The sequence below is a fragment of the Bufo gargarizans genome, chromosome 2 (assembly GCF_014858855.1).
Source record: "Bufo gargarizans isolate SCDJY-AF-19 chromosome 2, ASM1485885v1, whole genome shotgun sequence".
Taxonomy (NCBI): Eukaryota; Metazoa; Chordata; class Amphibia; order Anura; family Bufonidae; genus Bufo; species Bufo gargarizans.
The window spans coordinates 493,403,562-493,425,407 of record NC_058081.1 but is presented as its reverse complement, the minus strand read 5'-3'; positions in this window follow the sequence as shown (position 1 = coordinate 493,425,407).

The following is a 21,846-nucleotide window of genomic DNA, read 5'->3' as shown; positions in this document are numbered from 1 at the left end:
GGGTTGAAATAATAAATGGAACCCTCGAGAAGTTGCCCCATTCTGGAAACTACACCCCTCAGGGTATTTATTAAGGTGTGGAGTGAGCAGTTTGACACCACAGGTGTTTTGCAGAAATTAATGAGCAGTGAAATAAAAACGGCAAGTAAGTTCTCCACAGATATGGCATTTCTGTGCCCAATATGCTGGGCTCAGATGGTGCCATCTAAGACACCCTATACCCTTTAAATTGTCAGGCGGGTTCTACTGGGAACGGAAATGCCTTTAATGTGGACATAAACTGCTGTTCAGGTACACTTCAGGACTGAGAAGGGAAAGGCCAGCGTAGATTTTGATGGACTGGTTTACAGGCGCCATGTTGCTTTCAAACAGCATCTGGGGTAGTAGTACAGCTATTTTCTGATAACCACCATACTTTTCTTTTCTTGTTCTCTCGACAGAGCTGTGCGAGGGCTTATTTTTTGCAGGATGAGTTGCCATTATCATTGTTTCTACTTTGGGTACATGACTTTTTGATCACTTTTTATTTAATATTTTGGGAAGCAGGATAAAGAAATGGCAGCAATTCTGCCATTGCTTTTTTGGTTTTGTTATTGCGGCGTACATCGTGAAGGAAAAATTGCATATTAACCCCTTCCCGGCACATGACGTCATGAAGGTCGGTGACTTACCGCATCTTGACGTAATAGTATGTCATTGATAACTCCGGTCACCGAGCCAAATAGCAGCCCGATGATCGATCGCTGCAATTGGCTGGCTAGTGAAAACCAGCCCATCGCAGCACCGGCAATGCATGGAGCTGCAGGGGGGCTCGGCTAGAGGTGGGAGGGGGCTGATGACATCAGCCCATGTCTTCTAGGTCAGGGAGGGGACACCAGACACAGGTGTCCCTTCCCAGCGCTGCCATTGGCTGGAGCAACACTCCAGCCTATGGCAGCGCTATACTTCTATCGCCCTATCTGTGGTGCTGCTGATGGCTGTATTGGAGGTGATTGGGGCTGATTACATCAGCCATGTCACCTCCGAGGTCAGGGAGGGGACATCAGACACTGATGTGCCCTTCCAGCACTGCGATTGGCTGGAACAACGCTCCACATAAATCACTGGAACAGTGCTTTTCAGAAGAAGAAAAAGAACAACATCTGGAACAGCTGTAGTGATCTTTGGCTCATCTGCAGCTGTTTCAGATTCCCTGCCCCTTCACCCCTCTCTGCGTCCTTTTTTGTTAGTTTTTTTGGCTTTTTTGGGGGGTTTTATGTCAATTTTAGTTTAGTAGTATTTTTGAACCCACACATGTGCCGTCTGCGTCCGTGGGTCCTGCTTGTCAGTACTGTCAATTACTGACTGCGTCTGCTCAGGTTTAGTGCCTTTTTTATTTTATTTTATTTTTTGGAGCCTTTTTTTCTAAATTTTTATCTTATCCTTTCACTTATCTTTTTCTCTTTTCTTTCTTTCTTTCTCTTTTTTTCTTTATCAGAAATTTTATTTTAATTCATTACAAGCCCCCTCACGTGTTAAATCACTACATACACCCCCCTGACACGTTTCACTTTACATACACCAATAAAAATAAAAATGTCCAATTCATCCCAGAGAATGTACTCCGCTGAAGAGGCATACGCCATTCTTGCCTCTGAAACGGAGTCTGCAAGTGAGAGAGAAGAGGATCATCATCATCCGGTGATGAGGGACCCTCAAGGAGACACCCCAGGAGAGATTAAGTAGACTTGATTGTGGGACTTACTGCACCCACTGCTGGATTATGGTTATTACCTCTATGTAGATAACTATTACACCAGCATCCCCCTAATTATGTCCCTAAAAGCCAGAGGTACTGTGGCTTGCGGCACAGTGCAAAAAAATCTGAGAGGGCTCCCTAGCAGTGATAGTTAGTTCGCAGTGTTCGCCAGCGAACACATGCAGGCTGCCATCTTGAGTTACCCGTACGGCGATGCACAGGTAAGCCCGGGAGCCGGTCTGAAATCAAATGCGGTCACCGGGAGCAGGCAGCTCTGAGAACAGCCCGGTGAAGGCCCCTGGAACTGCCTGCTCCCGATGACTGCATTTGATTTCAGACCGGCTCCCGGCACAGGCAAGGGTTTACCTGTGCATCGCCAGACGGGTGAATCAAGATGGCAGCCTGCATGTGTTCGCTGCGAACTGACAATCACTGCTCCCTAGATCCCTGGTAGGGCAACTACTCCGAAAAGGTGACAGTAAGGCTCTCCGCCATGAGAACATGCTGGCGGTTAAGTATAAGGATAAGAGGGATGTCCTTGTACTAAATAAACTGTCAGATGACATGCAGAATGTAAAAATAAATTCCCCATTAAAAGTGTCCTGTCTGACCCAGGAAGAAGTACAACAGTGACTTAAAAAGATTAAAATAGACAAATCGCCAGGACCGGATGGCATACACCCCCGTATCCTAAAGGAATTAAGTAATGTCATAGCCAGACCCTTATTTCTGATACTTGCAGACTCTATGCTGACAGGGAGTGTTCCACAGGATTGGCGCATGGCAAATGTGGTGCCAATATTCAAAAAGAGTCCAAAAAAGGGGCCAAAAACAGAGCCTGGAAACTATAGGCCGGCAAGTTTAACTACTGTTGTGGGTAAACTGTTTGAAGGTTTTCTAAGAGATGCTATATTAGAGCATCTCAACGGAAATAAGCAAATAACGCCATATCAGCATGGCTTCGTGAGGGATCGGTCATGTCAAACAAATTTAATCAGTTTCTATGAGGAGGTAAGTTCTAGACTTGACAGCGGCGAATCAATGGATGTCATATATCTGGACTTCTCCAAAGCATTTGACACTATACCACATAAAAGGTTAGTATATAAAATGAGAATGCTCGGACTGGGAGAAAACATCTGTAAGTGGGTAAGTAACTGGCTGAGTGATAGAAAATAGAGGGTGGTTATTAATGGTACACACTCAGATTGGGTCACTGTCACTAGTGGGGTACCTCAGGGGCCAGTATTGGGCCCTATTCTCTTCAATATATTTATTAATGATCTTGTAGAAGGCTTGCATAGTAAAGTATCAATTTTTGCAGATGACACTAAACTGGGTAAAGTAATTAACACTGAAGAGGACAGTATACTACTACAGAGGGATCTGGATAGATTGGAGGATTGGGCAGATAAGGTTTAACACTGACAAATGTAAGGTTATGCACATGGTAAGGAATAATGCAAGTCACCCGTACATACTAAATGGTAAAACACTTGGTAACACTGACATGGAAAAGGATCTAGGAATTTTTATAAACAGCAAACTAAGCTGCAAGAACCAGTGTCAGGCAGCTGGCCTCAAGGCCAATAAGATAATGGGTTGCATCAAAAGGGGCATAGATGCCCGTGATAAGAATATAGTCCTGCCACTTTACAAATCGCTAGTCAGACCACACATGGAGTACTGTGTACAGTTCTGGGCTCCTGTAAACAAGGCAGAAATAGCAGAGCTGGAGAGGGTCCAGAGGAGGGCAACTAAAGTAATAACTGGAATGGGGCAACTACAGTACCCTGAAAGATTATCAAAATTAGGGTTATTCACTTTAGGAAAAAGACGACTGAGGGGAGATCTAATTACTATGTATAAATATATCAGGGGTCAGTACAGAGATCTATCCCATCATCTATTCATTCCCTGGACAGTGACTGTGACGAGGGGACATCCTCTGCGTCTGGAGGAAAGAAGGTTTGTGCACAAACATAGAAGAGGATTCTTTACGGTAAGAGCAGTGAGACTATGGAACTCTCTGCCTGAGGAGGTGGTGATGGTGAGTACAATAAAGGAATTCAAGAGGGGCCTGGATGTATTTCTGGAGTGTAATAATATTACAGGCTATAGCTACTAGTGAGGGGTCGTTGATCCAGGGAGTTATTCTGATTGCCTGATTGGAGTCGGGAAGGAATTTTTTATTCCCCTAAAGTGGGGAAAATTGTCTTCTAGCTCACAGGGTTTTTTTGGGCCTTCCTCTGGATCAACTTGCAGGATGACAGGCCGAACTGGATGGACAAATGTATTTTTTCGGCCTTACTATGTTACTATGGCAGCTAAAATCTGTCTGCCAAGTCAAGCCTGCAAAAAACGTATTTTGCACTTTGCCTGTAGAGGCCTGCTGTGCGCCAATACAGCAGGCTATGAGCACATATGGGGTATTCGCAAAATAGGGAACATATACTGGGGTGCATTTTCTCCTTTAACCTCTTGTAAAAGTGAAAAATTGGGGTCTGCTAGTAATTTTTACAAATGGTCTTTGAAATGCTTGTCTCAAGTAATTCTGCCTTCTGCGAGACACTTTTTTGGTAAAAAGTACCCTTTTCACCACTTAAAATGTTCGTACAGGGGTGCTCTTTCCTAAATGGGGTCATTTCTTGGGATTTTTTTTTTATTTCTGGGGACCTCAGGACATTTTTTAAGTGACATGACAGCTAAAATCCATGTCTGCCAATTCAGGGGAGCCAAATCCATATTTAGCTTTTTGTATCTAGAGCCCTGCGCCCATATTTTATGAGCACATATTGGGTGTTGGCGTATTCGGGGGGAAATGGGGAACAAAATGTGGGGTGCATTTTGTCCTGTTACCCCTTGTGAAAGTGAAAAATGTGGGTGTAAAGCAGCCAAGCGTTTCCTAATTCTGTGAAACGCCCAATAGGTCAAAGTGCTCACTACACACCTTCAAATATTCCTTGAGGGGTGTAGTTTCCTCGAATGGGGTGACTTTTTGGGGGTTTCCACTGTAGGACCACCTCAGAGTGTCTTCACATGTGACATAGCTCCCAATTACTATTCCAGCTAAATCCGCTCGCCAGAAGCCATATGGTGCTCCATCCACTCTGTTCAGTTTTTAAGCACACATGAGCTGTTTCTGAAAACCCCAGATTCAGGGTAATAGATTTTGAATTTTGTTTGGGTGTTAACCCTTAATGTGTTGAAGAAAAAATAGATTCAAATTTAGAATCTGAAAAAATTTTTTTTTTTTTAATTCGCCCCTCTAAACCGTTTTTTTAGGGCGGCTACTTGCTGGTAGCAGCCGCATCCTCCGATCCTAAAGACGCCCCCTCCGCATGTTGATTGACAGGGCAAGGGAACGGGATCGTCCTCTGCTGGCCCTGTCTGCGATCAAGATCTCGCGCCTGGTAGCAAGCTAATTTGCATATTTATGCAATTACGTTTTTAACAAATTCTACTGAACCGAAATGATTATTTAGCTTATGTATGCAGAAATCGCACTATAGGGATTATAAGTAAACCCAAAAAAAAAAACGGTTTAGTGGGGTGACAGAAGCCCTTTAATTCTCGTGGGGCACCTAAAGGGTTAACAAAGTTTGTAAAAATCAGTTTAGAATACCTTGAGGGTGTAGTTTCTAAAATGGGGTGATTTATGGGTGGTTTCTAATATGTAAGCCCCAGAAAATGACTTCATAACTTAACTGGTCCTAAAATATTTGGGTTTTGGAAATATTAAGATTTGCTTCTAAATTTCTAAGCCTTCTAACATCACCAAAAAATAAAATGTCATTTTAAAAATGATCCAAACATGAAGTAGACACATGTAAAGTAATAACTATTTTTGGAGGTATTACTATGTATTATAAAAGTAGAGAAATTGAAATTTGAAAATTTTGTATTTTTTTATAAAATAAAAATGATTTTTTTTTACTCCATTTCACCAGTGTCATGAAGTACAATATGTGACGAGAAAACAATCTCAGAATGGCCTGGATAAGTAAAAGCGTTTTAAAGTTATTACCACATAAAGTGACACGTCAGATTTCCAAAAAACGGCCTGGGCAGGAAGGTGAAAACAGGCCTGGGGTTGAAGGGGTTAACTTTAGGCTACATGCACACGAACGTTGTTTGTTTCTGTGTCCGTTCCGTTTTTGTTTGTTTTTTTGCGGTTAGGATGCAGACCCTTTAATTTCAATGGGTCTGCAAAAAATCGTGTGCATGTAGCCTAATTCTGCTAGTCAGTATGACTACAGAGATACCAATTTTTATTTGGGGAAAAAAAAAAAAATTGTGTTGCTGTTTTCTGGGAGCCATATTGTGTGGCATTGTGTGAGGGCTCATTTTTTTCAGAGACATTTATATTGGTACCATTTTATGGTACATAGTACTTTTTGATTCCCCAATATTACACTTTTTGTGAGGCAAGGCTGTTCTGATACCATTTTAATTTTTTTTCACAACGTTCTACTGACAAGGTAGATCATGTGGTATGTTTATCGAGCAGGTTGATAGGGATGCGACAATACCTAATATGTCTATTTTTTTATTGTAAATGGTGTAACGCCATCAGCTCCTACTACCAGTGTTGAAGAAAGGCAGGGACACAACAAAGTCACTTTAATCCAGTTTATTGATAATTCTGGCCAACTTACAGTGTAGTGCAGCCGGGTTAGAACAAATACAGGCTCCGTTCTCCCTTAGATCTGTCCTCAGGCCAGTGTTGCTTCACACACGCCCTGCATTCTGTGATATGTAAGCCGCTCACTTAACAGACACACTCTGCTTCTTGCTGCTGACTTTTAAATGAGATCTGTGAAAATAGGCCACCTTTGAAACCCGGAGTGGAGCGTGGGGAATAAGCACCCACCCAGCTCTTTGCTTATTCCCAATAAAAGCTAGGCCCGAATTAGCCGAAACCAGCTATGCCAAGTAACAACAGCATCCACTATATACCCTAGTGGACACACTAGCAACAGACTTTTACTCCAAGGCCCGGCACATTGATGACACGTCTCAGGTGAACACCATAGCATACATCTCCTCTAATAGGTTTCCTGCACCATTCTAGGAGACACATATCTTCCCTCATATATGAGGCCTGTCACTGCCTCACAATGGCTTGATGGTAAAGGGTATTTTTTAACTTGAAACTTTTTTTTTTTATATATAATAGGCCGCAGTAGCTGGCAGACCCCAAAGCCTTTGTGAGAGGGAGCCTCTTCCCTCTATAAACCCCTTATATGCAGCGGTCAGCATTAACCTTGGCATCCAAGAGGTTAATCCATCAGCATCAGAGTTTTCACCGATGCAAGTGGATACAGCCAGGCCCCTGCCACTGATCGAGTAAGCGCAGCGTCTGTGCCCACTTGGTCACTGCACCATAATAGTACAAAGCTAGACCTTAACTCGTTTCCAGCTGCACCGTGCATGAACAGCACATGTAGTCTAAGGGTTAAAAAGAGGTTTTCAGGGAGTTTAATATTGATAACCCATCCTAAGGATAAATCATCAATATGTGATCGGTAGGTGTCTGACTCCCAGCACCCCTGCCGATCAGCTGTTAGGGTCCATTCACACGTCCGTTTTTTCTTTCCTGATCTGTTCCGTTTTTTCAGGAACAGATCAGGACCAGATCTGGACCCATTCATTTTCAATGGGTCCTGGAAAAAATCGGACAGCACAATGTGTGCTGTCCGTTTCCGTTGTTCCGTTCCGCATGTCCGTTTAAATATAAAACATGTCCTATTCTTGTCCTGAAAAATCGGATCCTGGTACAATACAAAGTCAATGGATCCGCAAAAAACGGATGACATTCGGATGTCATTCCGTATGTCATCCGTTTTTTGCGGATTCCGTTCCTGGAAACACATAACAAATTATTATTATTTTTTTTTATTATATTTATTTGTAATTTTCTTCTTCTCATTATAAAAGACATAGGTGGGGATTCACCATTACAAAAAATACATATATACACCATCATAAATTACACAAGTGTGTCCTAACAATATCGATATACATACTCCTAAGCAACACAAACATATAATAACAGTTTTTCCCCTTCATTTATACTTTTACAAAAGGCTTCACAAAAGAGAGTGCTTTCCCCCCCCCCCCCCTCCCATCCCCAGCCCCACCCCCTCCTCCTCCCACCCCTCCACCCTTTTTTGGTTGTCTTGGGAGTATCCTAGTAATATTTCCTTTCAGTAACCTCTTTTCAAAAAAAGAAAACTAAAACTTCCCCCTTTTTCTTCCTTATCTACTCACTAACTTCGTCTGTCTAGCTTTCTCATAGCTTGTCACCCTTTCACATAGGTTTTTCCATTCTACCACACTTGGCGGGCTATCCGCTCCCCAACCTCTAGCCAGAACAACACGTGCCAGCATCAGACCTTTTTCCCATTTCCTTTCACTTTCTCTGTCTACCCCCATTCTTCCGGTGTCTCCCAGGACTGCTATACTAATCTCAAAAGGAGCAGATTTCCTTGTCTCTCTCTCGAGGTCCTGGAAAACTTGAGACCAGTACCCCTGTACAATCAGGCAGGACCAAATCAGATGGAGAAAATCGGCCCCTTCCTCTCCACACTTCCAACACCTTGCATCTCCTGTTTTATACATTTTACTCATAACCCTTGGGGTAACATAGGTCCGGTGAAGGATAAAAAACTGCGTCAATCGGAAGCTACTGGAAATTGTACTCCTTTTAACACTTTTATATATGTTTCTCCAGTCCATGATTAAGGGTGCCACCTCCTCTGCCCATTTCTTTTCACTTTTAAAACTAATCACCCTTCCCAGACCCTTTTTTACCTTTTTATAAATCTGTGAGATTGAGATTTTACTACCTATTCCCTGATGACAAAAATCAACAAATTCTGAGTGCTGTATAATAAAATATTCTTTAATCTTCGTTTTATCAAAAGCGTGTTTCAGTCTACTATATCTAAACCCTGTGAGATAATCTTTGTCTAAACTTAAACCCATTTCCTCTGGTGTCTTCAACTTTCCTTCCACTACTATCTGGGGCACAAATCTAATGCCCTTTTTCTCCCAGAACAAATAATCCTCAAACTTCAGAAATTCTTTTAAGTTGATATTTCCCCAGATAGGTGTGAACTTTAGTGAGTGATTTATTCCCAATAATTTTTTAATGTTAACCCAAACTAAATGTACCATCTTACTAATTGGGCACTGCCTCCCCTTTATTTTTAACATTCCTGCTTCCAATATACTGATAATATTATATTGAAGAACTTCCAACTCCCCTTCCAGGAAGCGACGCAGTCTGTCATCCTCCATCATTAACCACTGAAGCTGGGATGCAAAGTAATAGCCCCTGAAGCATGGGATAGACAGACCGCCATCTTCCTCATCTAACCATAGATATTTTTGTTTCAGCCTGACCCTTTTTCTCCCACAAATGAGATCATTTATCGCTCCTTCCAATGCATTAAAGAAGTGGTCCCCTATCCAAATTGGGCATGAGGAAATAACATACAAAATCTGTGGTAATAGAACCATCTTTATTATTGCTATTCGGTCCGCTTGTCGGATCAACAGTTTTTGCCAAGAACTTGTTTTTTCCCTAACCCTTTTTAATAAAGGGTCAATATTAAGTTCTAGATACTCCTGTATCCTCGAGCTGACTTTTATTCCCAAATATTCAAACGATTCCGTGGGTTTCAAAACTTTGATGTTAATTTCCTCCGGCCCAATTTCCTGACCAATTGGAAGCAGTACCGATTTTGTCCAATTCACCTTAAAGCCGGAGACAAGGCCAAACTGGTTAACTACCCCCATCAAGTACTGTACCATTGGTACTCCTCCATCCACAAAAAACAGAATGTCATCAGCGTAGAGACATATCTTATCCGATGCACCGTTTCCCCCAAATCCCCTTATTTTTCCATCTGCTCGGACCTTACAGGCTAGTGGTTCTACAAATATAGCGAACAACAATGGGGAGAGTGGACAGCCCTGACGAGTCCCCCTCTGCAGAGGTATTGACTCTGATATTACTCCATTAATCCTAACCCTAACTTTCGAGTTATTATATAAAAGCTGTATCCATTTAATAAATTTCTCCCCCAAATTAAACTCGTACATAGTCTTCCAGAGGTATGCCCACTCCACCCTGTCAAACGCTTTTTCCGCGTCCAAAGACAGGATGGAGTGGGCACCCTCACCAACCATCTGCATATTCAAAAGTGTTCGTCTAATATTCGTCTGCGCCTGACGTTTGGGTACAAACCCGGTTTGGTCCGGGTGTATTAACTTCTCTTAGGCGATTTGCAAGTAATTTAGCACAGATTTTGAAGTCAGTATTGAGAAGAGAGATGGGGCGATACGAGTCCACCCTGCTCTCATCCTTCCCCTTTTTACCTATCAAAGTTATCACTGCCTCGGAGAGGGAGGGCGGAAGTTCACCACTATCCATTGATTCATTTAAAACCTGTACTAACACTGGAAGAATGATATCTCCATACCTTCTATATATCTCGAAGGGTAGGCCGTCCAGCCCAGGGCTGGTGTTCCCCTGAACAGTTTTCAGTGTCTCTCGTAATTCCTCAACTTCAATGGGACCATTCAACCAATCCCTCTCCTCATCCGTAAGTCTGGGAATTGGTACTCCCTCCATGAAGATTCTAATTTCTTCACGGGGTATTCGTCCTATAACAAATTATTATTTTTATTTTTCAATTTTTTTTCAAAGAAATCCAAACAACTTTATTTGATTATTGAAATGTATACATGTTTCCGTTTTTTGCGGATCCGCAAAAAACGGATGACATACGGAAACATTTTCAGGAACAACGGATCCGCAAAAAACGGACCGTTTTTCAGGATGAAAAAAAACAGGACGTGTGAATGGACCCTTAGAAGGAGCCGTGGTGCTCTGGTAAGCACTGCAGCCTCTCAGTGACATGGCCTAGGCCCAACTCAGTCCCATTCAAGTCAATGAGCCTGAGCTACCCTACCACGGACAGGCACTACCCAATGTACCCTATTATGCTTAGTATGTTGAGATAAAGCCGCAGCGCTCATCAGAGCACCATGACCTCTTAAAACAGCTGATTGGTCTGACATCTGGCACCTCCATCAATCAGATATTGACAACCTATCTCGAGAATAGGTCATCAAACTTCTGGAGAACCAATGTATTATGTGATCTTTAAGTCGTGTGGGATGATTGTGTGATGCTTCCTGTTCGGCAACATGCCACTTGTCACCAGAGGTGAGGTGGTTGCCTCAGACAGCACGACTCCGGAGACAAGTGAGGATGGCAGCAGGGCTGTGGGAAACATGAGCTTCCATTCTCTCTATATTCAACTGTATCCTATGTCTTCAGGGGCGACATCTACCTTCACTGTTCCCTCTATCAGATGCAGGCGTATCATTTTCAATGAAAAAAAAAAAAAAAAAAGCGGGGTGCCGATAGGTCCCTCTATTAGCACTTTACAGGCGGCGGGCACCATTGCACCATGTAAAGTGTTAAACAGCCCGGATGGGCACTCCTGCCAGTCCGGGTTGCGGCTCCCAGGGGGACCTGTGCATCGCTTAGACTGGGTCGCTGTAGGAAAAGCAGCAGACCAGCCTAAGGCCCCTTAGTGACCACCGTAAAAAGGCGTATGGGTGATCACTAAGGGCTCTTTAACCCCCTTAGGTGCCGCACCTGAGGGGTTAACTGCCGCTGATCATGGCTATGCGATTCTACTGCCGAGACCTGTATTTGTATTAAACGAGGTAACCTGTCACCTAAAAACACCTCCCAAACCACCAGCATTACCTTAAAGTAGCCAGCAGTATGTTTCAAAAGATCCTTTTCTTCCTCCAGCCAGATGCACCAAAATCTTCAAAAACAAACTTTAATCCCCTGCATGCGCTATGTAACAGCATAGTTTGAAGTCAAGGGGGCAGCGGCCTCCTCACTTTAAGTCAGGATAACCACACCCTCTTCACCTATGATTGACAGCATGAACGTTCTGACGCGCACTCTCACCCGGGAGCCTGCGAATTCAGCCGCTGAAAACTACCTGACAACGGTATACAGCAATGTGCAGGCTCGTTAATAGAGACGTCATGGCTCATGTGTGAGACTTCAGCCGGCTTTGCTGGTCAAATGCCAACTTTGTATAAAAAAATTGGAAAAGTTGTCTTTTGCCAAGATATTTCTCTCACCCAGCATGGGTATATGTAAAATGACACCCCAAAACACATTCCCCAACTTCTCCTGAGTACGGCGATACCAGATGTGTGACACTTTTTTGCAGCCTAGGTGGGCAAAGGGGCACATATTCCAAAGTGCACCTTTCGGATTTCACCGGTCATTTTTTTACACATTTTGATTGCAAAGTTCTTCTCACACATTTGGGCCCCTAAATTGCCAGGGCAGTATAACTACCCCACAAGTGACCCCATTTTGGAAAGAAGACACCCCAAGGTATTCCGTGAGAGGCATGGCGAGTTCCTAGAATTTTTTATTTTTTGTCGCAAGTTAGTGGAATATGAGACTTTGTAAGAAAAAAATAAAAATAAAAAATCATCATCATTTTCCGCTAACTTGTGACAAAAAATAAAAAGTTCTATGAACTCACTATGCCCATCAGCGAATACCTTAGGGTGTCTACTTTCCGAAATGGGGTCATTTGTGGGGGTTTTCTACTGTTTGGGCATTGTAGAACCTCAGGAATCACGACAGGTGCTCAGAAAGTCAGAGCTGCTTCAAAAAGCGGAAATTCACATTTTTGTACCATAGTTTGTAAACGCTATAACTTTTACCCAAACCATTTTTTTTTTGCCCAAACATTTTTTTTTTTAATCAAAGACATGTAGAACTATAAATTTAGCGAAAAATTTATATATGGATGTCGTTTTTTTTGCAAAATTTTACAGCTGAAAGTGAAAAATGTCATTTTTTTCCAAAAAAAACTTTACATTTCGATTAATAACAAAAAAAGTAAAAATGTCAGCAGCAATAAAATACCACCAAATGAAAGCTCTATTAGTGAGAAGAAAAGGAGGTAAAATTCATTTGGGTGGTAAGTTGCATGACCGAGCGATAAACGGTGAAAGTAGTGTAGTGCCGAAGTGTAAAAAGTGCTCTGGTCATGAAGGGGGTTTCAGCTAGTGGGGCTGAAGTGGTTAAAGTCCTGGTTGCCATAGTAGTAGTGGGGAGCGGGGGAGCAGTATACTTACAGTCCGTGCGGCTCCCGGGGCGCTCCAGAATGACGTCAGAGCGCCCCATGCGCATGGATGACGTGCCATGTGATCACGTCATCCATGCGCGTGGGGCGCCCTGACGTCACTCTGGAGCGCCCCGGGAGCCGCACGGACTGTAAGTATACTGCTCCCCTGCTCCCCACTACACTTTACCATGGTAACCATTCAGAAAAAGCTAAACGTCAGATCCGGCAATGCGCCGATACGACGTTTAGCTTAAGGCCGGATCCGGATTAATGCCTTTCAATGGGCACTAATTCCGGATCCGGCCTTGCGGCAAGTCTTCAGGATTTTTGGCCGGAGCAAAAAGCGCAGCATGCTGCAGTATTTTCTCCGGCCAAAAAACGTTCCGTTCCGGAACTGAAGACATCCTGATGCATCCTGAACGGATTTCACTCCATTCAGAATGCATTAGGATAAAAACTGATCAGGATTCTTCCGGCATAGAGCCCCGACGACGGAACTCTATGCCGGAAGAAAAGAACGCAAGTGTGAAAGAGCCCTAACCAGCCCAATACCCAGATCTTAATCCAATAGAAAACTTGTAGGGTGACATCAAAAATGCAGTTTCTGAGGCAAAACCAATAAGTAGAGAAGAACTGTGGAATGTAGTCCAATCATTCTGGGCTGGAATACCTGTTCACAGGTGCCAGAAGTTTGTTGACTCCATGCTACACAGATGTCCAGCAGTTCTCAGAAACAGTGGTTATACAACTAAATAGTAGTTAAGTGATTCAAAGGAAAGCAAAATCTTTTTCAGTTTATATAGTGAATGTTTGAGTTTGCAAAGAAGAATACAAACACTGCTATTATTTTTGAACAGTCCGCACACGACCGTATGCGTTTTGCGGTCTGCAAATTGCGGATCCACAAAAAAAATAATACAATTTCCGTATGCCATCCGTTTTTTTTGCGGATCCATTGTAACAATGCCTAAAATGGACAAGAATAGGACATGTTCTATTTTTTTGCGGCACTACAGAACGGACATACTGATGCGGACAGCACACTGTGCTGTCCGCATTTTTTTTTTTGCAGACCCATTGAAGTGAATGGGTCCGCATCCTATCCGCAAAAAAAACAAAAAAAAAAAACAGACCGGACATGGAAAAAAACAACGTTCGTGTGCATCCTAATATTCACTTTTCTTCAATTTTTTTTTAGAAGAAGAACAACACAAATTTGATATATTTTTCTTCATATTTTAAGTTGGAATAGAATGTGTAGTGTTCCCAATGCATTTGTGTGTATGGAAATAAAAGCTAGTAGAAGGATTTTAAGCTTTATTCACTTTTTTTTAAACACACTGCTATTATTTTGAACAGAACTGTATTCAACCTTCTGTGAGCTGAACATATTTTACATATTGATGCAGTTTTTGGTAACCAGAGCTAGGAACAGAGCCATGATCAAATTTTTCAACATGGATCTGCTAAATCTGAGCTCAGAGCTCAATACACAGTTTTCTATGACTTGGTTTTGGGTTTTCAGGAAGGAATCTGAGTAAATGGTGCCAGGACTCTTGGAGAAAGCCTGCGAGTCCTTCTTTCCTGGCCAACAGGCAGGAAGTGTCAGTTCTATGTACGGTCAATCCCTTTGTGTTGGCAGGGAAAGTAGAGCTCACAAGCTTTCTCTAACCCTGGGTTCACACCTGAGCGTTTCTGAGACGCACGTTTTTTGCAATAGTAAACGCGCGTTTGTGTGATTGACTGCAGTGTTGTCCAATGAGTCTATGGCCAAAACGCGTGACAAACGCTCCAAAAAAAGCTCAAGAACTTGTTTATGCGTCAGGCATTTTACAGCGCGTTCAAACGCGCTGTAAAACGCTCAAGTGTGGACCAGGGCCATAGGGAAGCATTGGTTTTCATGTGTTGAGCGTTTTACAGCGCGTTTGAACGCGCAGTAAAACGCTCAGGTGTGAACTTAGGGTTAGAGTCCTGGTAGCATTTACACCGCTTTCTACACGAGACTGCTGAATCAAATCATACAAAATAATATTACAGGTGAAACTGGAAAAATGTGAATATCGTGCAAAGTTCATTTATTTCAGTAATGCAACTTAAAAGGTGAAGCTAACATATGAGATAGACTCATTACATGCAAAGCGAGATATTCCAAGCCTTTATTTGTTATAATTTGGATGATTATGGCTTACAGCTTATGAAACCCCAAAGTCACAATTTTGAGGTCCCCTTTGCTCAGGGGGTATGGATTAATTAGCTGACTAGAGTGCGACACTTTGAGCCTAGAATATTGAACCTTTTCACAAAATTCTTATTTTAAGCTGCATTAATGCAATTCCTTTTAAGTTGCATTACTGAAATAAATGGACTTTTACACAATATTCAAATTTTTCAGGTTTCACCTGTATGTAATTTATAATATATTAGTAAATCACAAGTTTTCCATTATCTCTTCAAGTAAAACAAATATACTTACCATTTTTCAATTTAGTTGCAGCAGTCATTTTTGAAAAAAAGTAACAACTAGGTCTTGCTGAATGAAGATAGAAATTTTGAAATTCGTTCACGCTTCGTTTGGTGGTAAAAGCAGAATTGTGTTATGCATTCTGTTACCACGGACCATAACGCAATTCTTTGACGGAATGAGGCATTTCGTTATTTATTCCCTCATAATAGAAGTCTGGGGCCTGCATAACAGATCCGTCCCATTTCCGTTATGCAGGGGAGTCTTCTCCTGCATAACGGGACGGATCCGTTTTTGCAGGCCATAGACTTCTATTATGACGGAATGAATAACGAAATGCCTCATTCAGTCATAGAATTGCGTTATGGTCCGTGGCATCAGAATGCATAACACAATTCTGCTTTTACCACCAAACGAAGCATTCAGCAAGACCTGCGCTGACGTCACCACAAGGTGAGTCTATAAGGGAAAATAGTCTATAAAGGGAAAATAATACAGGGAATACACTTTAATGGGGTCCGGGGTTGCTTTCATCCCCATCATCTCCTAGCAACCATGCGTGAAAATCGCACCGCATCCGCACTTGCTTGCGATTTTCACGCATACCAATTCATTTCTATGGGGCCTGCGTTGCGTGAAAAACACTGAATATAGAACCTGCTGCGATTTTCACACAACGCACAAGTGATCACCGCTCATGTGCAGAGCCCCATTGAAATGAATGGGTCCAAATTCAGTGCAGGTGCAATGCGTTCACCTCACACATTGCACCCGCAAGGAAATCGCACCAGTATGAAAGGGGCCTTAAAAGGGCTGTCAGCTTTTTATTTATTTTTAAAAGAGGTGATTGAATGGGATAACATAAAAAATAGCTAATACTCACCTATTCAACCCCCCACCAGTCCTGCAGTGGTGATACATGTACACTCAGGAATTCGCTACAGCAGTCCTGTGAATGACGTGTGTGTTAAAAACCTCCGGTATCCTAAGGGTTTTTGCATTTTCCTTCCCCATTTTCCGTGAGCCATAACTTTTTAATATTTCCACTCACATAGCTGTATGAGGGCTTTTTTTGCGGGACAAGTTGTACTTTCTAATGGGAAGCGGGGGAGAAAAAAAAATTCCAAATGGGGTGGAATTGGAAAAAAACGCAATCCCACCACCGTTTTACGGGTTTTGTTTACGGCAAAACTGACCCATGCACTTCATTCTCTGGGTCAGTACGATACCCCATATGTATAGGTTTTTTTTATGTGTAAATATTAAAACTCTTTTTTTTACATCAGCATATTCTGACCCCCCATAACTTTTTTATACAGTCCTGATCAAAAGTTGAAGACCACTTGAAAAATGGCAAAAAAAAATCATATTTTACATTGTTGGATCTTAACCACCTCCGGACCGCCTAACGCACGGATGCTCCGGAAGGTGGTTGATTCATTCCTCCTGGACGCATCCGTGCGTCATCTCACGATAGCCGAGATTTACTGTGAGCGCACGCGTTCACAGGAACGGAAGGTAAGCGAGTGGATCTCCAGCCTGCCAGCGGCGATCGTTCGCCAGCAGGCTGGAGATGTGATTTTTTTTTTAACCCCTAACAGGTATATTAGACGCTGTTTTGATAACAGCGTCTAATATACCTGCTACCTGGTCCTCTGGTGGTCCCTTTTGTTTGGATCGACCACCAGAGGACACAGGCAGCTCAGTAAAGTAGCACCAAACACCACTACACTACACTATAACCCCCCCTGTCACTTATTAACCCCTTATGAACCCCTGATCACCCCATATAGACTCCCTGATCACCCCCGTCATTGATCACCCCCCTGTAAGGCTCCATTCAGACGTCCATATGATTTTTACGGATACATGGATCGGATCCGCAAAACACATACGGACGTCTGAATGGAGCCATACAGGGGAGGGGGGTGATCAATGACAGGGGGGTGATCACCTCATATACACCCCCTGTCATTGATTACCCCCCTGTCATTGATCACCCCCCTGTAAGGCTCCATTCAGACGTCCGTATGTGTTTTGCGGATCCGATCCGTGGATCCGTAAAAATCATACGGACGTCTGAATGGAGCCTTACCGGGGGGGGGGGGGTGATCAATGACAGGGGGGTGATCAATGACAAGGGGGTGATCAGGGAGTCTATATGGGTGATCACCCCCCTGTAAGGCTCCATTCAGACGTCCGTATGTGTTTTGCGAATCCGATCCATGTATCCGTGGATCCGTAAAAATCATACGGACGTCTGAATGGAGCCATACAGGGGGGGGGGGGGGGGTCTATATAGGTGATCACCCCCCTGTCATTGATCACCCCCCCTGTAAGGCTCCATTCAGACATTTTGGCCCAAGTTAGCGGAAATTGTTTTTATTTTATTTTTTTCTTACAAAGTCTCATATTCCACTAACTTGTGTCAAAAAATAAAATCTCACATGAACTCACCATACCCCTCACGGAATCCAAATGCGTAAATTTTTTTAGACATTTATATTCCAGACTTCTTCTCACGCTTTAGGGGCCCTAAAATGCCAGGGCAGTATAAATACCCCACATGTGACCCCATTTCGGAAAGAAGACACCCCAAGGTATTCCGTGAGGGGCATATTGAGTCCATGAAAGATTTAAATTTTTGTCCCATGTTAGCAGAAAGGGAGACTTTGTGAGAAAACAAAAAAAAAAAAAAAAAAAAAAAAAAATTCTATGAACTCGCCATGCCCCTCATTGAATACCTTGGGGTGTCTTCTTCCCAAAATGGGGTCACATGTGGGGTATTTATACTGCCCTGGCATTTTAGGGGCCCGAAAGCGTGAGAAGAAGTCTGGGATCCAAATGTCTAAAAATGCCCTCCTAAAAGGAATTTGGGCCGCTTTGCGCATCTAGGCTGCAAAAAAGTGTCTTGGTCAAATGCCAACTTTGTATAAAAAAATTTGAAAAGTTGTCTTTTGCCAAGATATTTCTCTCACCCAGCATGGTTATATGTAAAATGACACCCCAAAACACATTCCCCAACTTCTCCTGAGTACGGCGATACCACATGTGTGACACTTTTTTGCCACCTAGGTGGGCAAAGGGGCACACATTCCAAAGAGCACCTTTAGGATTTTACAGGTCATTTTTTACACATTTTGATTTCAAACTACTTACCACACATTAGGGCCCTTAGAATGCCAGGGCAGTATAACTACCCCACAAGTGACCCCATTTTGGAAAGAAGACACCCCAAGGTATTCCGTGAGGGGCATGGCGAGTTCCTAGAATTTTTTTTTATTTTTTGTCACAAGTTAGCGGAAAATGATGAATTTTTTATTTCTTTTTCTTACAAAGTCTCATATTCCACTAACTTGTGACAAAAAATAAAAAATTCTAGGAACTCGCCATGCCCCTCACGGAACACCCTGGGGTGTCTTCTTTCCAAAATGGGGTCACTTGTGGGGTAGTTATACTGCCCTGGCATTCTAGGGGCCCATATGCGTGAGAAGTAGTTTGCAATCAAAATCTGTAAAAAATGGCCTGTGAAATCCGAAAGGTGCTCTTTGGAATGTGTGCCCCTTTGCCCACCTAGGCTGCAAAAAAGTGTCACACATCTGGTATCGCTGTACTCAGGAGACGTTGGGGAATGTGTTTTGGGGAGAAATATCTTGGTCAGTTGGGGAATGTGTTTTGGGGTGTCATTTTACATATACCCATGCTGGGTGAGAGAAATATCTTGGTATAAGACAACATTTCCCATTTTTTTATACAAAGTTGGCATTTGACCAAGATATTTCTCCCCAAAACACATTCCCCAACTTCTCCTGAGTACAGCGATACCAGATGTGTGACACTTTTTTGCAGCCTAGGTGGGCAAAGGGGCACACATTCCAAAGAGCACCTTTCGGATTTTACCGGTCATTTTTTACAGATTTTGATTGCAAAGTACTTCTCACGCATATGGGCCTCTAAAATGCCAGGGCAGTATAACTACCCCACAAGTGACCCCATTTTGGAAAGAAGACACCTCAGGGTATTCCGTGAGGGGCATGGCGAGTTCCTAGAATTTTTTATTTTTTGTCACAAGTTAGTGGAATATGAGACTTTGTAAGAAAAACATAAAATAAAAAATAAATCATCATTTTCCGCTAACTTGTGACAAAAAATAGTTCTATGAACTCACTATGCCCATCAGTGAATACCTTAGGGTGTCTACTTTCCGAAATGGGGTCATTTGTGGGGTGTTTGTACTGTCTGGGCATTGTAGAACCTCAGAAAACATGACAGGTGCTCAGAAAGTCAGAGCCGTTTCAAAAAGTGGAAATTCACATTTTTGTACCATACATTGTAAACGCTATAACTTTTACCCAAACCATTTTTTTTTACCCAAACTTTTTTTTATCAAAGACATGTAGAACAATAAATTTAGCAAAAAATTTATATATGGATGTCGTTTTTTTTGCAAAATTTTACAACTGAAAGTAAAAAATTTCATTTTTTTGCAAACAAATCGTTAAATTTCGATTAATAACAAAAAATGAAAAAAATGTCAGCAGCAATGAAATACCACCAAATGAAAGCTCTATTAGTGAGAAGAAAAGGAGGTAAAATTCATTTGGGTGGTAAGTTGCATGCCCGAGCAATAAACGGTGAAAGTAGTGTAGTGCAGAAGTGTAAAAAGTGGCCTGGTCATTAAGGGGGTTTCAGCTAGCGGGGTTGAAGTGGTTAACAAGGTTCCAAGTAGAGCTTCAACATGCAACAAGAAGAAATGAGAGTGAGACAAAACATTTTTTGAGCAATTAATTGAAAATAACGATTAAACTAAAACAGGCTGTTTTTCAGCTGATCCAAAGTTTAGGACCACATGCCTTTAAAAGGCCAAATCTGTGCAAAGATGTGGTGGATTCATTGTCATTTTCTGTCACACGTTGTAATGGCAAAGGCAAAAAAACTCTCCCTTTTTTAACGTGATCAGGTTGTTGAACTGCATAAGCAGGGTCTCTCACAGCGTGCCATCGCTATCTTAAATGATCCTGAGGGTTAAAGGAACAAAAAAAGTCAAAGTAGAAGACCCCAAAAAATGTCATTAGCACTGAGCCGGAGGATCCAATTGGCTGTCCGTCAAGACACTGGACGATCCTCGACCCAAATTAAGGCCCTTACTGGTGCTGACTGCAGCCCCATAACCATCAGACGGCATCTGAGACTGAAGGGCTTCAAAAACAAAAAACGTCTTCAAAAGACCTCGTCTCCTTGAACGCCACAGAACTGCTCGTTTGGACTTTGCAAGAGAGCAGCAAACATGGGACATTCAAAGGTGGAAGAAAGTTTTATTCTGTGATGAGATTTTTTTTTTAACCTTGATGGTCCTGATGGTTTCCAACTTTATTGGCATGACAAGCAGATCCCACCTAAGATGTTTTCTACGTGCCACAGTGGAGGGGGCCATAATGGTCTGGGGTGCTTTTTCCTTCAGTGGAACAATGGAGCTTCAGGAAGTGCAGGGGCGTCAAACGGCCGCTGGCTATGTCCAGATGTTGCAGAGAGCATTCCTCATGACTGAGGGCCCTCGTCTGTGTGGTAACGACTGGGTTTTTCAACAGGACAACGCTACAGTACACAATGCCCGCAGGACAAGGGACCTCTTCCAGGAGAATAACATCACTCTTTTGGCCCATCCTGCGTGTTCCCCCGATCTAAATCCAATTGAGAACCTTTGGGGATGGATGGCAAGGGAAGTTTACAAAAATGGACAACAGTTCCAGACAGTAGATGGCCTTCGTGCGGCCATCTTCACCACTTGCAGAAATGTTCCCACTCACCTCATGGAAACGCTTGCATCAAGCATGCCGAACCAAATTTTTGAAGTGATAAACAATAACGGCGGAGCTACTCATTACTGAGTTCATGTTTGGAAGTTGGATTTCAGTTTGTTGTTTTTTTTTTTGGGGGGGGGTTTAGTTTTTTTTAGGAGGTGTGGTCCTAAACTTTTGATCAGCTGAAAAACAGCCCGTTTCAGTTAATTCGTTGTTTTCATTAAATTGAATGCTCAAAAAATGTTTTGTCTCACTCCCATTTCTTCTTGTTGCATGTTAAAGCTCTACTTGGAACCTTGTTAAGATCCAGCCATGCTAAATATGATTTTTTGCCATTTTTCAAGTGGTCTTAAACTTTTGCTCAGGACTGTACTTATGTCTACTGAGCTATTTAGGGGCTCATTATTTGCGGGACAATTCATAGTTTTAATTGATACAATTTTGGAGTGCGCATGACTTTTGGATCACATTTCTTTTTGGTTAAGAGAAGCAATGAAAAAATGGCAAATCGGCCATTTTTACCCTTTTTTCCGTTACGCCATTCGGCGTATTTGATTATTTTTTTAATTTTAATATTCTGGGCGTTTTCCGTCGCAGTAATACCCAGGATGTTTATATTTATTGTCATTTAGTAGTTGTTTTTTTTTATACGGA